We start from the raw sequence: 12,366 nt of genomic DNA, 5'->3' as shown, positions 1-12,366 counted from the left end.
AGGATAAGTAGGCACAAAATAAATTATTAAAGTATGCAATGGGAGGGGCAGTTAAAAACAGCCTCAACACACACGCACAAGAATAACAATAGTAGTGTCAACAATCACCACAATATGCACCGCCCATGTGGGGAGGATACATGGGGCAGGATGGGATCATTTCAGCAGACACCACAAGCACCAACGCAGGTACTGTTACCCCTACATGTACAGACACAACAAATGATAGCACCACTACCCCAGGACTGACTAGAATCACAACACAGGGGCACTGCACAGCAGCCAGCACCCATACAGAACACTGACACAATAGCAATGGTACCGGTTACATGACTGGGTGGGGTCTTCCTGATGGGGAACAAATCTTTCAAAGGACATAGATTGACATTATACCGCTAATAGGACAGCCCAAGACAAACTTGATTTGACTCACTCTGCCACACACACTCATGCTCCACCTCCCCAACAGAGCGGGCGAGACGCGCGCCGACTCACGCACACTCAATAATGCAGAGGACAATTGCATAGGGGTGGTGATAGGTATCAAAACATTTTCTTCTCTGGGTGACAGTGGGGCGACTAGGCCATGCATTAGGGAAGAGAGATTTGTGACATCATGAGCAATGTGGATATGACCACCTTATTAACAGAGAAATCCATAACTTGTTAAACACCAGACATACACATGTTGAAAGTAAGGAAGATTGTTTAAGCATAATGGGGGTGCACGGTAAAGAGGGGGGTGCGTAATGATAGCGCATCACAAGAGAGTACATTTAGCTACATTTTGAGCACACATCTTTCAGTGAGGAGACTGGGCTCATGAATACACGATTAACACAGAACAATTAAATGAGACACACAAGGTGGAAGAAGGTGCACTTGAGGGGGGAGGCCTACATTTCATTGACAGTTCACCACAGGAGGAGAGAAATAGGGGTAAAGGGTGGATGATCCATGTTCCCAACAGAATTAATTCGGCGACAAAATGACAGTGCAAGTGGTAATGCCACTAGCGCTTTTGAAAATAGCACTGGCACAAATGCATTAGCCAACACACATAGGGAAAGAGGTCATTGCTGCACGAACTGGAGAATGATGGTTGTATTAAAATTTGAGAGCAGATATTGGGGGGAGAAATATATTGTTTAAATGTAACAGTAATTACAGTAGTGGAGTAATAAAATACTAGACTAAATGAGTAATTAACAGAGTAGGTAGGGTTTAAAAAGTGGACATGGGGTGGGATAGAGAGAGTGGGAGTAAATTGTGAGGGTTGGGTTTGAAAGAAAAGAGGAAATAAATAAATAAATAACTAAATAAATACAAAAGAGGGGGTAGAGACAGGTAGCGAATAATTGGTAGCGGATTTCATTAGTACCAGCTTAAAGTGCCTGCAGTTCACTGCGAGGCACGCCCTGAGAAGTGAGAGAGGAGCCATAGAAAACAAAAAAAAAAAAAAGGATTTAAAAACCCTGCGATTATCTTAACTAAGTAACATGGTGCACTTAATTTAGAAACACAGCCACCCTATATGACAAATTTACCACCCTGATGTTTCCCTATTTAGCTTGTCAGTGCCTGATGCCCCACGGGACAAAGGCACGCACTATAAATAGCTTACAACAAAAGCACAGTAAATATAAAGATCCAACGGCCCATTTGTACACTAGCACCCAAATTGCATATATATGATCCAAGTGTGTAATGAGTATCTTCACATAAATTAAGTGCCTACCCATTTTCTGGGTACATTTCGAATTGTGTAACAATTTACAGTCAGACCGCCATTGAACGACACCAGGTGGTGACAGGATTGTGCATAGGTGTACCATTGGCTCCTCCCACTAGGACACTGAATAGTGTGAGAGTAGTGCAGAGAGGTTAGGTCAAGAAATTGAAGAATTTGTAAATTCTCAGGTCTCAAGCGCTTCCATTTCATTTCTCGCCAGATATAAAGGACCCAGGGCAGGCCTGAAGACAACGGACAACCAACACCCAATGGCTATGGACTACAGTGGGACATTTTCCCCTCCTGACAGACTTTGTTAGAAGTGTAAGGCGTCAAGCCCTACCAAGCGGTGGCCACCCTGGCAACGAGGGAGCAACGATCAACAGGGCCAACGCAAGAGATTTTCATGAACTGCAAAATAGCACGAACACTCCTGAGTTAGGGAAACATGGCCATCCTATGGTCCAACGCACACTAGCAACTAGTATAAGGACTGACACACGCATTTCCAAAGTTTAATTGAGTTTCATATTACATTTTGTGCACCTACAGCTGTAACACTGTTTTGTGTCTTCTCTTTTCCCCGCACATGCAGGTTGTTGCGTATGTATGCTGTTAGAAATGTGTAGGAAATTTCCTTAATGTTATCTTCCATTAGAAACTGTGAGGCCTACTGATTAAAACATTGTGTAGCATTCCCCACTCAATTGCCCACCCTATCAAGAACCTCAGACCCCTTAGAGCATGTTTCCCTGAAGTATATTTCCTTGCTTCCATTGAATAAACAGCCCAAGATTTTCCCTACCCATATTGAGAAATTTTGAAAAGGCGAAATGTCCAGGGGGAGGTTTGATTTTTGCCCTTAGTGATTGTTTAGTTCGTGGAGCTTGAGGTTACTAACAAGTACTAACGTATTAACGCCTTTCTTGCGATTTTCAGGCGGGCAACTTTATCATCTCATCAGCTGCAAGGACCCAGCAGCGTAAGTGGTTATGGGCACGCAAATAAGGACTTTTACCTTCACGATGGGACTATTAATGATGAACAAAATAATGGGGATGGTACTTTGAAAATTATATGTAATAGTGAGCATTACCGCTGTATCCCCTGCTAACATTCCCTAACCTAAGCAGGAAGAGTTACGGCGTCAGTGGGTGAGGAAAAGCTGCTGCTAAAGTAAGGAGAGTTAAAGGCAGACACAAAGGGAGTAAAACAGACACATAACACACATATCAGAAGTGACCAACAACATGCACACATGTACAAAATTGGTAGGGACACCACTGGAGAGAGCTGTCCTGACTGTTCTTTAACATATGCCGGAAGAGAATTGATTACAACAGAAGTTACTACAGCAGAGCACGACGCCCATGTATGACAAGGTGCGAAGAAGATTGCAAGGGAAGACAGCAACATTGAGATTGAAATAAATAAATAAATAAATAAATAAATAAATAAATAAATAAATAATAAAAGAAGAAAGAAAAACAAAAAGAGAGAAGAAAAAATAAAATAAAAGAGACAAAAATATGATAAGTGCCTAACGGAGTGAGAGAAAGGAGCAAAGATGGTCACTGAAGAAGGATGTATACTGTTAAGGTACCAACGTTATGTTACCAGCACAACAGTGACAAGAAGTGGACAATCATGCTGGATGCAAGAAGGTTGAGAGAAGTTGCGAGATGAGAGCAGGAACATCACTGCTTATGGACTACTATTGAGCACATGCATCCAAAGATCAAGAGAAACTACCACTGAATTGGGGAGGAGAGTGTTCATTGGTGCGCATCAGCATGCCCTTGTTGGGGATGAGCAAGGAAGATGTGAAGAGTGACACATTAACAAAGATGGAAAACAACGGAAGAAGAGAAACAGACAGAGGAGTAAAAAGAGGGGGGAATTACTTCTCGAGCGAGACAGAAGAATGATTGGGTGAAGTACCAGCATACCAAAGAATGATCAGCAAAAAATGCACCTGAAAAGAGAAAGCAAAGAACTAGCTAGTGCTTGCATGGTAATGGATGACATCATGACTGCCTGGTTGATTGAAGGTGATAACGGAAGGACTAGTACCGAGCACAGCATCGTTGTGCAAGATAGAGATACATTGCAAGGTGTAAGAGAACAACAGAAGAAGTTATCGGAATGCAAATAAGAGACATGGTGAAAGGAAGAGCCGGACTAAGATAGCGGTGTGCAACATGGTTCCAGCAGTAATAAAGGTGGCCACTCCCTGTGATCAGAGGAAGTACGAAGGGAAGTGAGTGTGGTGGAACACAGAAGGAGAACACTCCTATATGTACTGTTCATCAACAACAATGCAGAAAATTATGGACACTTCAAGGAATTGACAAAGATATGCAGAGCGGAAGGAGGTGAATGTTGCTTGGTGGTGTGGTCGACAAAGTCGACCAGAGGGGGGACTGAAGAGGGAAAATCGAGACCAAACCCATGCCCCCTCACCCCAAGCGCATATATAGAAGAACAGCAGGAAGAACAAGGAGCGCACTTATCATTTGAACCAGGCCCCAGCGCACCCATGGGTGACAAATATGCTGAAACACACCCACTTCACCAACAGTGCAACTTCCATGCTACATTAGAATCAATGCTGCAATATAAGAATCTACAAACACAAAAATCCCTGTTTAAAGGCTTGCAAATGCCTATATGAATTAACATGGTCTAAATGCACAGTGTAAAGCCATGTTTCAGGAAAATTACAGCCACGTTCATTTCACTCACTGAACACTGGCTGCGGGAGCCTTCAACAATGTTCCTCGCAAAACCCCCGAACTGCCAAGGCCACACATTCAAGATAAGACTGCCACAAATGCGAATAAATCACGGCAACCCAGTGTGTTTTTTTTTCTTTCCGGGAAAGAAAGACATTTTCTCAAGGACTCGCACAACATGTGAAACATAAATTGTAACAAGAATGGCGCAGCCCAGCCAATCTGCGCCCAGAGCCCAGGTGCGAACTGCTTGTTCAGCTAAAAAGTTATGGGAACAAAGTTATAATGTAACAGGATAGAATTAGGTAATGGGGGCTGGCACAGCTAAATCAACCCACTGACGCAGAAAGGCTAACACCCAATTGTCAGGCTCACTATAAGGGCTACATAGGTAACCTACCACTTAGCAGCCAATAGCAGGAGGAGATAGGTTTCTGGGAGCTGATCCAATTCTGTGAGGTCAGCCTGCAGTGTGATTACAAAGCTGGCTTGCAAGCCAGCCCCCGGGAGACGGCGCCTGAACTCGCGATGTGCACGATGCTCTGTGTGTTTTTTTTTTTCTTTTCTTTGCCCAGAAATAAATGCAGTTTGAAACATGCTGCTGCCTGCTTGGGACTCTGTTGCATTTCTGGGGGCCATATGGGAGGTGTTGGGGCCTCCCATAGCTGGTGAGGGTATGGCTGCTGGCCCCCCACTGCCCTCGGGGGCGGGGGGTCCAGCTTCTCCCCAACACTGGTTACTGCATTTATCTGTTAACCTTGAGCACTAGGAATACAGTGTTTCAGGCAAACGCCTAATGCATGTATATTTTGACAGACTGCAGACGCTGTTATCTCGGCTCATGGCCACCGCTTGGGACTAAAGCCAAGACCCTGGGACAGCACAGACCCCGTTCCACATAAGTCACGAGGCACCGAAACTAAGTGTTCATGTTTGTGTGTCATAACCTGGCAAAAGTATAACGTGTTATCTATCCTGTGATGGGCGCACCCGTGCCTCGGGCCGCCCTGTAATAAGCACACACCGTAATAAACACACGTCTGCTGTTCCAAGGTCCCGGCGGCAACTGCCGCACGGACCGTCTTTTTTTACACAGCACATGCGCGGCCAGAACGAGGCTCGCGCACGCCTATAACAACATAAAGACGTAACATCCCTTTTTTTCTTCAAACAAAATAAGGTAATACACAACAACTTTAACTTGCCCACTCGTGGGTTGCTTACGCGTGCCGGTTACATGCTAAGTCGCCTGAGTCCAGGACATAGTCCTTGAGCCGAACCGGCGGGTTGCAACTCTATCTCACCAGATACCGCTGCACATCCCTCGGGGTGGATGGGGGTGTCCCTGTCGCTGTCGACTGGTCCATTGCAGTGTCTTCTGTAGGAATCTCGACACTTTCCTCCTGTGATGCCAATTCTCTCGAGCCCGTGTCCCTGGGTCGGATGTCAACTTTTTTGAAGAATTACTTGTTTCTGGTAACAGTCCCCTGTTCATTCGCCGCAGTCACCATCGACCCCTTCACATGGGTAACAGTCCACGGTTGGGGTTCGTACGTCAATGACAGCTTTCCTTCGGGCTGCGGTTTCTGACTAGCACGGAGTCTCCCACTGCTACTTCCCGGTCTTGCAATCCTCTTCTGCCACTTTCCTTGACGTTGTGTTCCTCTCGCTCTTCTTGCCTCACTCGGTCATTGTCTATGACCCCCGGTTCACGGCCTTCAACTTCGGGGAGAAGTCCTCTTGGGCAGCACCCGAACAGTGCCTCTGCTGGTGCAACCCCGTCGACTGGTGTGGGGTTGTTCTGTACTCCCTGAGAAATTCGAAGAGGTTCCTCTTCAGCTCCCCTCCTCCATTGGCCGCTATGCGGAAGACCTTGTTAAGCGTCCTCATGAGCCTTTCCACCTCGCCATTCGCTCGTGGCCAGAGTGGTGAGACATTCCGGTGCTGGATCCCCTTTTCCCTCATGAACTGTGCAAACTGGCCTCCCGTGAACGGCGGGCCATTGTCCGAACACAGGATTTCCGGAAACCCATGCGTGGCAAACATCTTTTCCAGGGCGAGGATCGTGTGCTCGCCTGCGGTTGAGTCAACTAATTCCACCGCTGGATACCTTGAGTATTGGTCCACCAGTGCCAAAAAGTACATGCCCCTCCGAGTGGACCCGAAATCCGCATGGACTGTGCCCCATGGCCTCTCACTTCGCTCCATAGAGTTGATCGGCGGCGCTCTTTCCAGGGGGCTCGCTGCTTGACACGGCAGGCATCCTTTCACGTGTGACTCCACCTGTCCCTCTAGGTCCGGGAACCAGACCTTCGGTCGCAGTCTCGCCTTGGTCTTAGCCACCCCTTGGTGTCCTGTATGGGCCAACTCCAGGACTCTGGCCCTCAGCGCCTGGGATACAACTTTCTGCCGCCCCCGCAGCAACAGCCCGTCGTTCGATATGGACAGTTCATCACAGACCTTCCATAGCGACTGCAGGTCCTTCTGGGCTCTGTCTTCCCGTCTCGTATTGTTCTGCAGGACATCTCTCCACACCCCACTGCGGATTGCTGCCTAGATGATCTTGAATACCTCATCCTTGGACGATTCATTCGCCACTACCTCTCTGGCCAGGGCTATCTGCATCGCCCCTTCCATAATGCCATGGACAAGTTCTTGGCACTCCACCACCTCCCTCTTGCCCGACGGGCGGTCCATGTTGGGGAGGCGGGACAGGTAATCTGCCGGGTTGTTCGTCCCCGGCCGGTATACTAACTTGACGCCATACTCGATGAGAGCGAGCATCCATCGCTCTATCCGTGGAGGGGGCTTTGAGGACACTCCCGCTAGGATGGGCAAGAGGGGTTTGTGATCCGTTACCACAGTGACCGGTTTCCCAAGGAGGTACAAGCGAAAATGCTTGCAACCCCACAGGATCGCCAGCTCCTCCCTCTCGATCTGCGAATAGCGTCTCTCTGTTTCCGTCAGGGCCTTGCTGGCGTATGCAATGGGCACCATCTCTCCCCTGTCATCAGCCTGCATGAGCATAGCCCCTAGGCCCACGGTGCTGGCTTCCACGACAATCTCGGACTCCGCGGTCGGGTCAAAGTATGCCATTGTGTCTTGGTCAGACAACGCTCGTTTGATCGCCAGGAACGCCTCCTGCTCACACTTGTCCCAGACCCACACAGCGTCGTTCTTGGTCAGGGCCCTCAGGGGTTCAGAGAGAGAGGCCAGTCCCTTGATGAATCTCCCACAATAATTCACCATCCCCAAAAAGCTGTGCACCTCCGTGGGTGACTGGGGCGCTGCCGCCTCACGGATGTCCTTGATCTTTTCCGGGCCAGGAGATACCCCACTCTCGTGGAAAACGAACCCAAAGAAACCACTGCGGTCCCTGAAGAATTTGCATATTTCCTGATGCAGGGTGAGGCCTAGATCACTCAGCCTTTGCAGGGTCGCCTCCAGCCGCTTCATGTGCTCGGCGTGTGACGTGGCGAACACAAGAATGTCATCACTCATATTTATTACGCCCTTGAGCCCTGCCAGAGCACCCCTGATGGTATTTTGGAAGAGCTCTGCGGCTGAGGATAAGCCGAAATTAAGGCGTTTAAACTGGTACAGGCCCTCGTGTGTGATAAAGGTGGTAATGTACCTCGAGGCCCGGTGCAGTTCAAGCTGGTGGTAACCTGCTCTCAGAACCAGCTTCGAAAAGAACTTGGCCCCTTGTAGTTCACCGACGATGTCATCAAGCGTGGGAGTCAAATGGCGTTCACGCTTGATGGCCGCATTCGGAAGCCGCATGTCCACACAAATGCGTACCTTGCCCGGTTGTTTAGGCTTGGGTGCGACAACGATGGGCGACATCCATGGAGTCGGCCCCTCCACCTTTTCGATGATGTCCATACTAATGAGTGTCTTGAGTTCATCTTCCACCTGAGAACGAAGGTGGAAAGGAATCCTCCGGTGCTTCAGCGTGTTGGCCTGATGGTTTCATCAATGTGCATTCGCACTGGCTCTGCCTTCAGCTTGCCAATCCCTTGAAAGATACTCGCGAACTTCTCCAAGAGCGTGTCAATGTCACCCTGGTATACCTCTAACGCAAAATGCACGATGTCCAAAGCCTCTGAGGCTGCACAACTCAACAGGGAACGTGAGCTGACGTCAGTGACAAAAAACCTTGCTCTGATCACCTTACCTCCCCGAGCCACTGGTGCTACGAACACTCCCTTGATGGGTAGAGGAGTGTCCCCTCCGAATGTAAAGATTTTGGCCCTTGACTGGTCCAGGGGAGGTGGACCCGGAATGGCCTCGTAATGTTCAGTAGTCAGCACGCACACCGAGGCCCCAGTGTCAATTAGTACCTGCGTGGGAGTACCTTGAATATCCACAACGCATGTCGGCTGCCTGCGCTTCTTTGATCCTGTGGCCAAACTCGAAATGAAGAAAACCTCTTCATCCTCCTCTTCCTCCTCGGCTATATTGAGCCTTTGGGCCTCCTGCTCCAGCGCCGCAACACTGCGTTGTCTCCTGAAACCGCTGCCTGACCTCGCTGGCCCCCTCTGCGTGAGTACTGGGGCAGCAGCCCGACACATCCTTGCATAGTGTCCCTGCAAGTTGCATCTCCCGCAGACTCTTGTCTTGGCAGGGCAGTCCTCTGTGTGCGGCGAATCATAGCCACAGTATTGACAGATGGCAGAATTGCCATGTGGGGATGCTACATCCTGCCTCTTTTGGCTCCAGCAGGGTTTTGACTGAGATTGTTTCCCAACGGCAAAGGCCTCCTCGTGCTTGCATGGGCGTACTGCGGCATCCATTTTCGCCCCTCTACTCTCGGCAAGTTCGTACACCCTACCATTGTCCAAAATTTGAGCTAGAGTCATGCCCAGCTCCCTCAGAATTTGCCTCCTTAGCTTGCCGGAGCTGCAAGCTTGGATGAGTTGATGGCGAACCATGACATCTGCATCTGCCCATCTGCACGTGCTGGCAAGTTGTCTTAAGAGTGCACAAAACTGATCCAATGTTTCGTCTTCATGCTGCTTTTCCCCGCACATGACAAACCTGTTGAAGTCAACATTGGATAGGGGAATAAAATGATCCTTAAGTGCTGTCTTGACAGCCGCATTAGTTATTGCTGGTAAGTTGAAAGATTCATATATGCGCAATACCTCTGTGCCTGCTGAGTATAGCAGTGTCGCCACTTTGGCGTCGTCATCCGTTTCGCCTGTTGCAGCGAAGAAAATATCAAGTTTTTTGATCCATAGCAACCATCTTGGGCCCAACTTCGAAGGAGGTCCTGATGTGTCGAATTCTTGCATGGGCTGTAGAGATCCATGCTGCCTCCTCACCACCCTCGCTGCCACAGGAGCTTCTCCGTCGCTGTCTGCCATCTTCACAGGTTGCACAGGCACCTCAATCCGTGTTAGAGGCCGCAAACCTGGCTAAAATGGCCTTGACGTACCTGAAATCCAGGCTGTGGCGCAGTGGTGCTGTCTTCTAGTAGCTGGTCATCAACACCAGGGTGCCCAGGTTTAGAACTTGCAGTTCTCTGAGTTAGAGGGCTGCAGAGGTGTCCAAAAATTTAGGGTTTCTTGTCCTCAGCACGCGGGCAGCGCACAAGCGCTCTCACGAGCCGCTACTGCCTCACATGCCAAAACAAAATGGCCGTCATCACTCGTGTCGAGTGCGTGACACACACACAGAGAAATGCCCATAAACAACACGTTTATGCGCATCGAGCTCTTCTCCCTCGTTATCCCGCCTCGTCGCCAATGTGATGGGCGCACCCATGCCTCGGGCCGCCCTGTACTAAGAACAGCACGCATGCATACACACACCGTAATAAACACATGTCTGCCTGTTCCAAGGTCCCGGCGGCAACTGCCGCATGGACTGTCTTTATTTGCACGGCCAGAACGAGGCTCGCGCATGCGTATAACATAAAGACGTAACATATTCTGCTGCAATGCAAATCAGGGGTCACGGTCTATAGGGCCACCACAATCACTGTGCTTAGTGGGGTGCCAAGCACATGCCTTTATGTTGACATGAATGGGGTCTCTGGGGAACTTAGTGAGCTAGCTGAGTTTGTTTACTGGTCATTTCATGTTGGGTGTTATGGAGTGGACCTCCGATATGTGTTTCCCCTTTAAGGGGGCGTGTACCGTTATACTGTGTTGCCCTTTTAAGATGAGCCATGACTACGTCATGGCCCAAGATAATAAAAGGGAGCCCGCAGGCACGTGCGGGCAGTACGGCTGCGGACACCATGACTAATTAATCTGTGTGTGTGTCCTTTATTGTGTATACAAGGGGCCTGCAGGCCACGGCATCATGGGGCCTCCTACACGGACAGCCAGACGAGCCTGCCTGAGTCAGCAGGGTCAGCCCTACCACCTACTGAGGCACTGAAGCCTCCCAAGTGCTGGTGTCCCATAGCACTGCAGGGTGGGGCTGGTACGATGTCCCATGGCCAGCCCCCACCCTTCCAACCTCCGAGGAACTGGGCCTCCTGATGCTGGTGTCCCATAGCATCTGATGGGGGAGCTAGTACGATGTACCATGGCCAGCTCCACCCCCCTAACATTGGCGACGAGGAAGCCGTCTCTCTCTCAAGATGGAAAATGAGAGAGAGAGAGGACCACGAGCACATGAAGTGCAAGCAGTCTCTACATTCCTTTCAGGGCAGCACCCGGCCCTCACTGCAGCCAGGATGGACCCGCGCTCCACCGCACATACTACGGTAATAGCCTGGGCCACCCTGCAGTGAGCTGCATCCTGTGGTGCCTGGCAAGAAGGAGGGAAAAGTGGAGCGGCCACAGCCGCAAAGAAAGTGGCGGTTCCTGGGGGGAGAAAGTGATTCTCATAGGCCCCCGCTGCATACGCCGCAAGCCAGGAAGAAAGGGCCTTGTGCCCCACAATGAAGTGCAGCATCGGCCGCATTGTAATGGAGGCGGCGTCAGAAGGCGTCAGAAGGAGGCCGCGTGTGCTTCCCAACTCCCAAGAGAAAAGAGGAAGAATGCCCGACCCACAACGCAAGCTAGGATTGGCCTGCGCCTCACTGCCATAGCTGCGGTGCAGGCCCGGGCCACCCTGGGGTGAAGTGCGCCACGCGGCATCCTCCGCATCAAAATGTCTGTGTGCCCGCTCAAGGGCAAAGGATCAGAGGAGGCACTGCCGCGAAGGAATCCAGCCTCGGCTGCAAGTATCGAGCAGCAACATCGCCTGCATGGAGGAGGTGAGCTGCCCCCACCATAAGGAGGAGCATGCCCGTCGGCCTCGGCCTGCCGTTTTCGGGAGGAGGAGTCCTGGAGGTAGGCCCCCCCTGGCCGCGGCTCTATGCATGGAGGGTGCTTGTGCGGCCAGGGAGGGAGCCTGCCCGCAAGACCCAGCGGCACCCGCCGGCCTCGCGGGGGAAGAGAGTTGGCAGCCCTGCCGTGCTGCGAGCAAAGGAAAGGAAGATGCCAGGCGACCAGTGCCGCACCGAGAGACCCCCCCCAAGTGGCAAACCCCAGAAGAGGAACCCGGCTCGCCGGGAAAGAGGTGAGCTGCCCGCCCCTCCCCACCTCTGAGCAGGGGAAGCCTGTCCTGCGGCGGCAACGAAGAGGGGCTGCCCTCCCCCACCCACACACCGCACAACACAAAGCGGCTTCACACGTGGCATCCGCCGCATGGAAAAGTGAGCCGCCTCTCCCCCGCATGCCTGCCGCCACCACGAGCCAGGCCAGAGGGAAAGCGGCATGAGCCAAATTATGAAAGCCGCAGATGCGCTGCGGCCACTCTGCTCGCGGCGGGGAAAGTAAATGCTCCGGAGCGGAGCAAAAAAGGGAATAAGGTGCTGCTCCCTGGCCCTCCTCAGACCCGGGCCGAAGGTGCTGCTCGCTGGCACACGGTCGCCGGTGGCGAGTGCCAGACTGCTCC

The sequence above is a fragment of the Ambystoma mexicanum genome, chromosome 9 (assembly GCF_040938575.1).
Source record: "Ambystoma mexicanum isolate Mex_15411 chromosome 9, UKY_AmexF1_1, whole genome shotgun sequence".
Taxonomy (NCBI): Eukaryota; Metazoa; Chordata; class Amphibia; order Caudata; family Ambystomatidae; genus Ambystoma; species Ambystoma mexicanum.
This window is presented reverse-complemented; position numbering follows the sequence as displayed.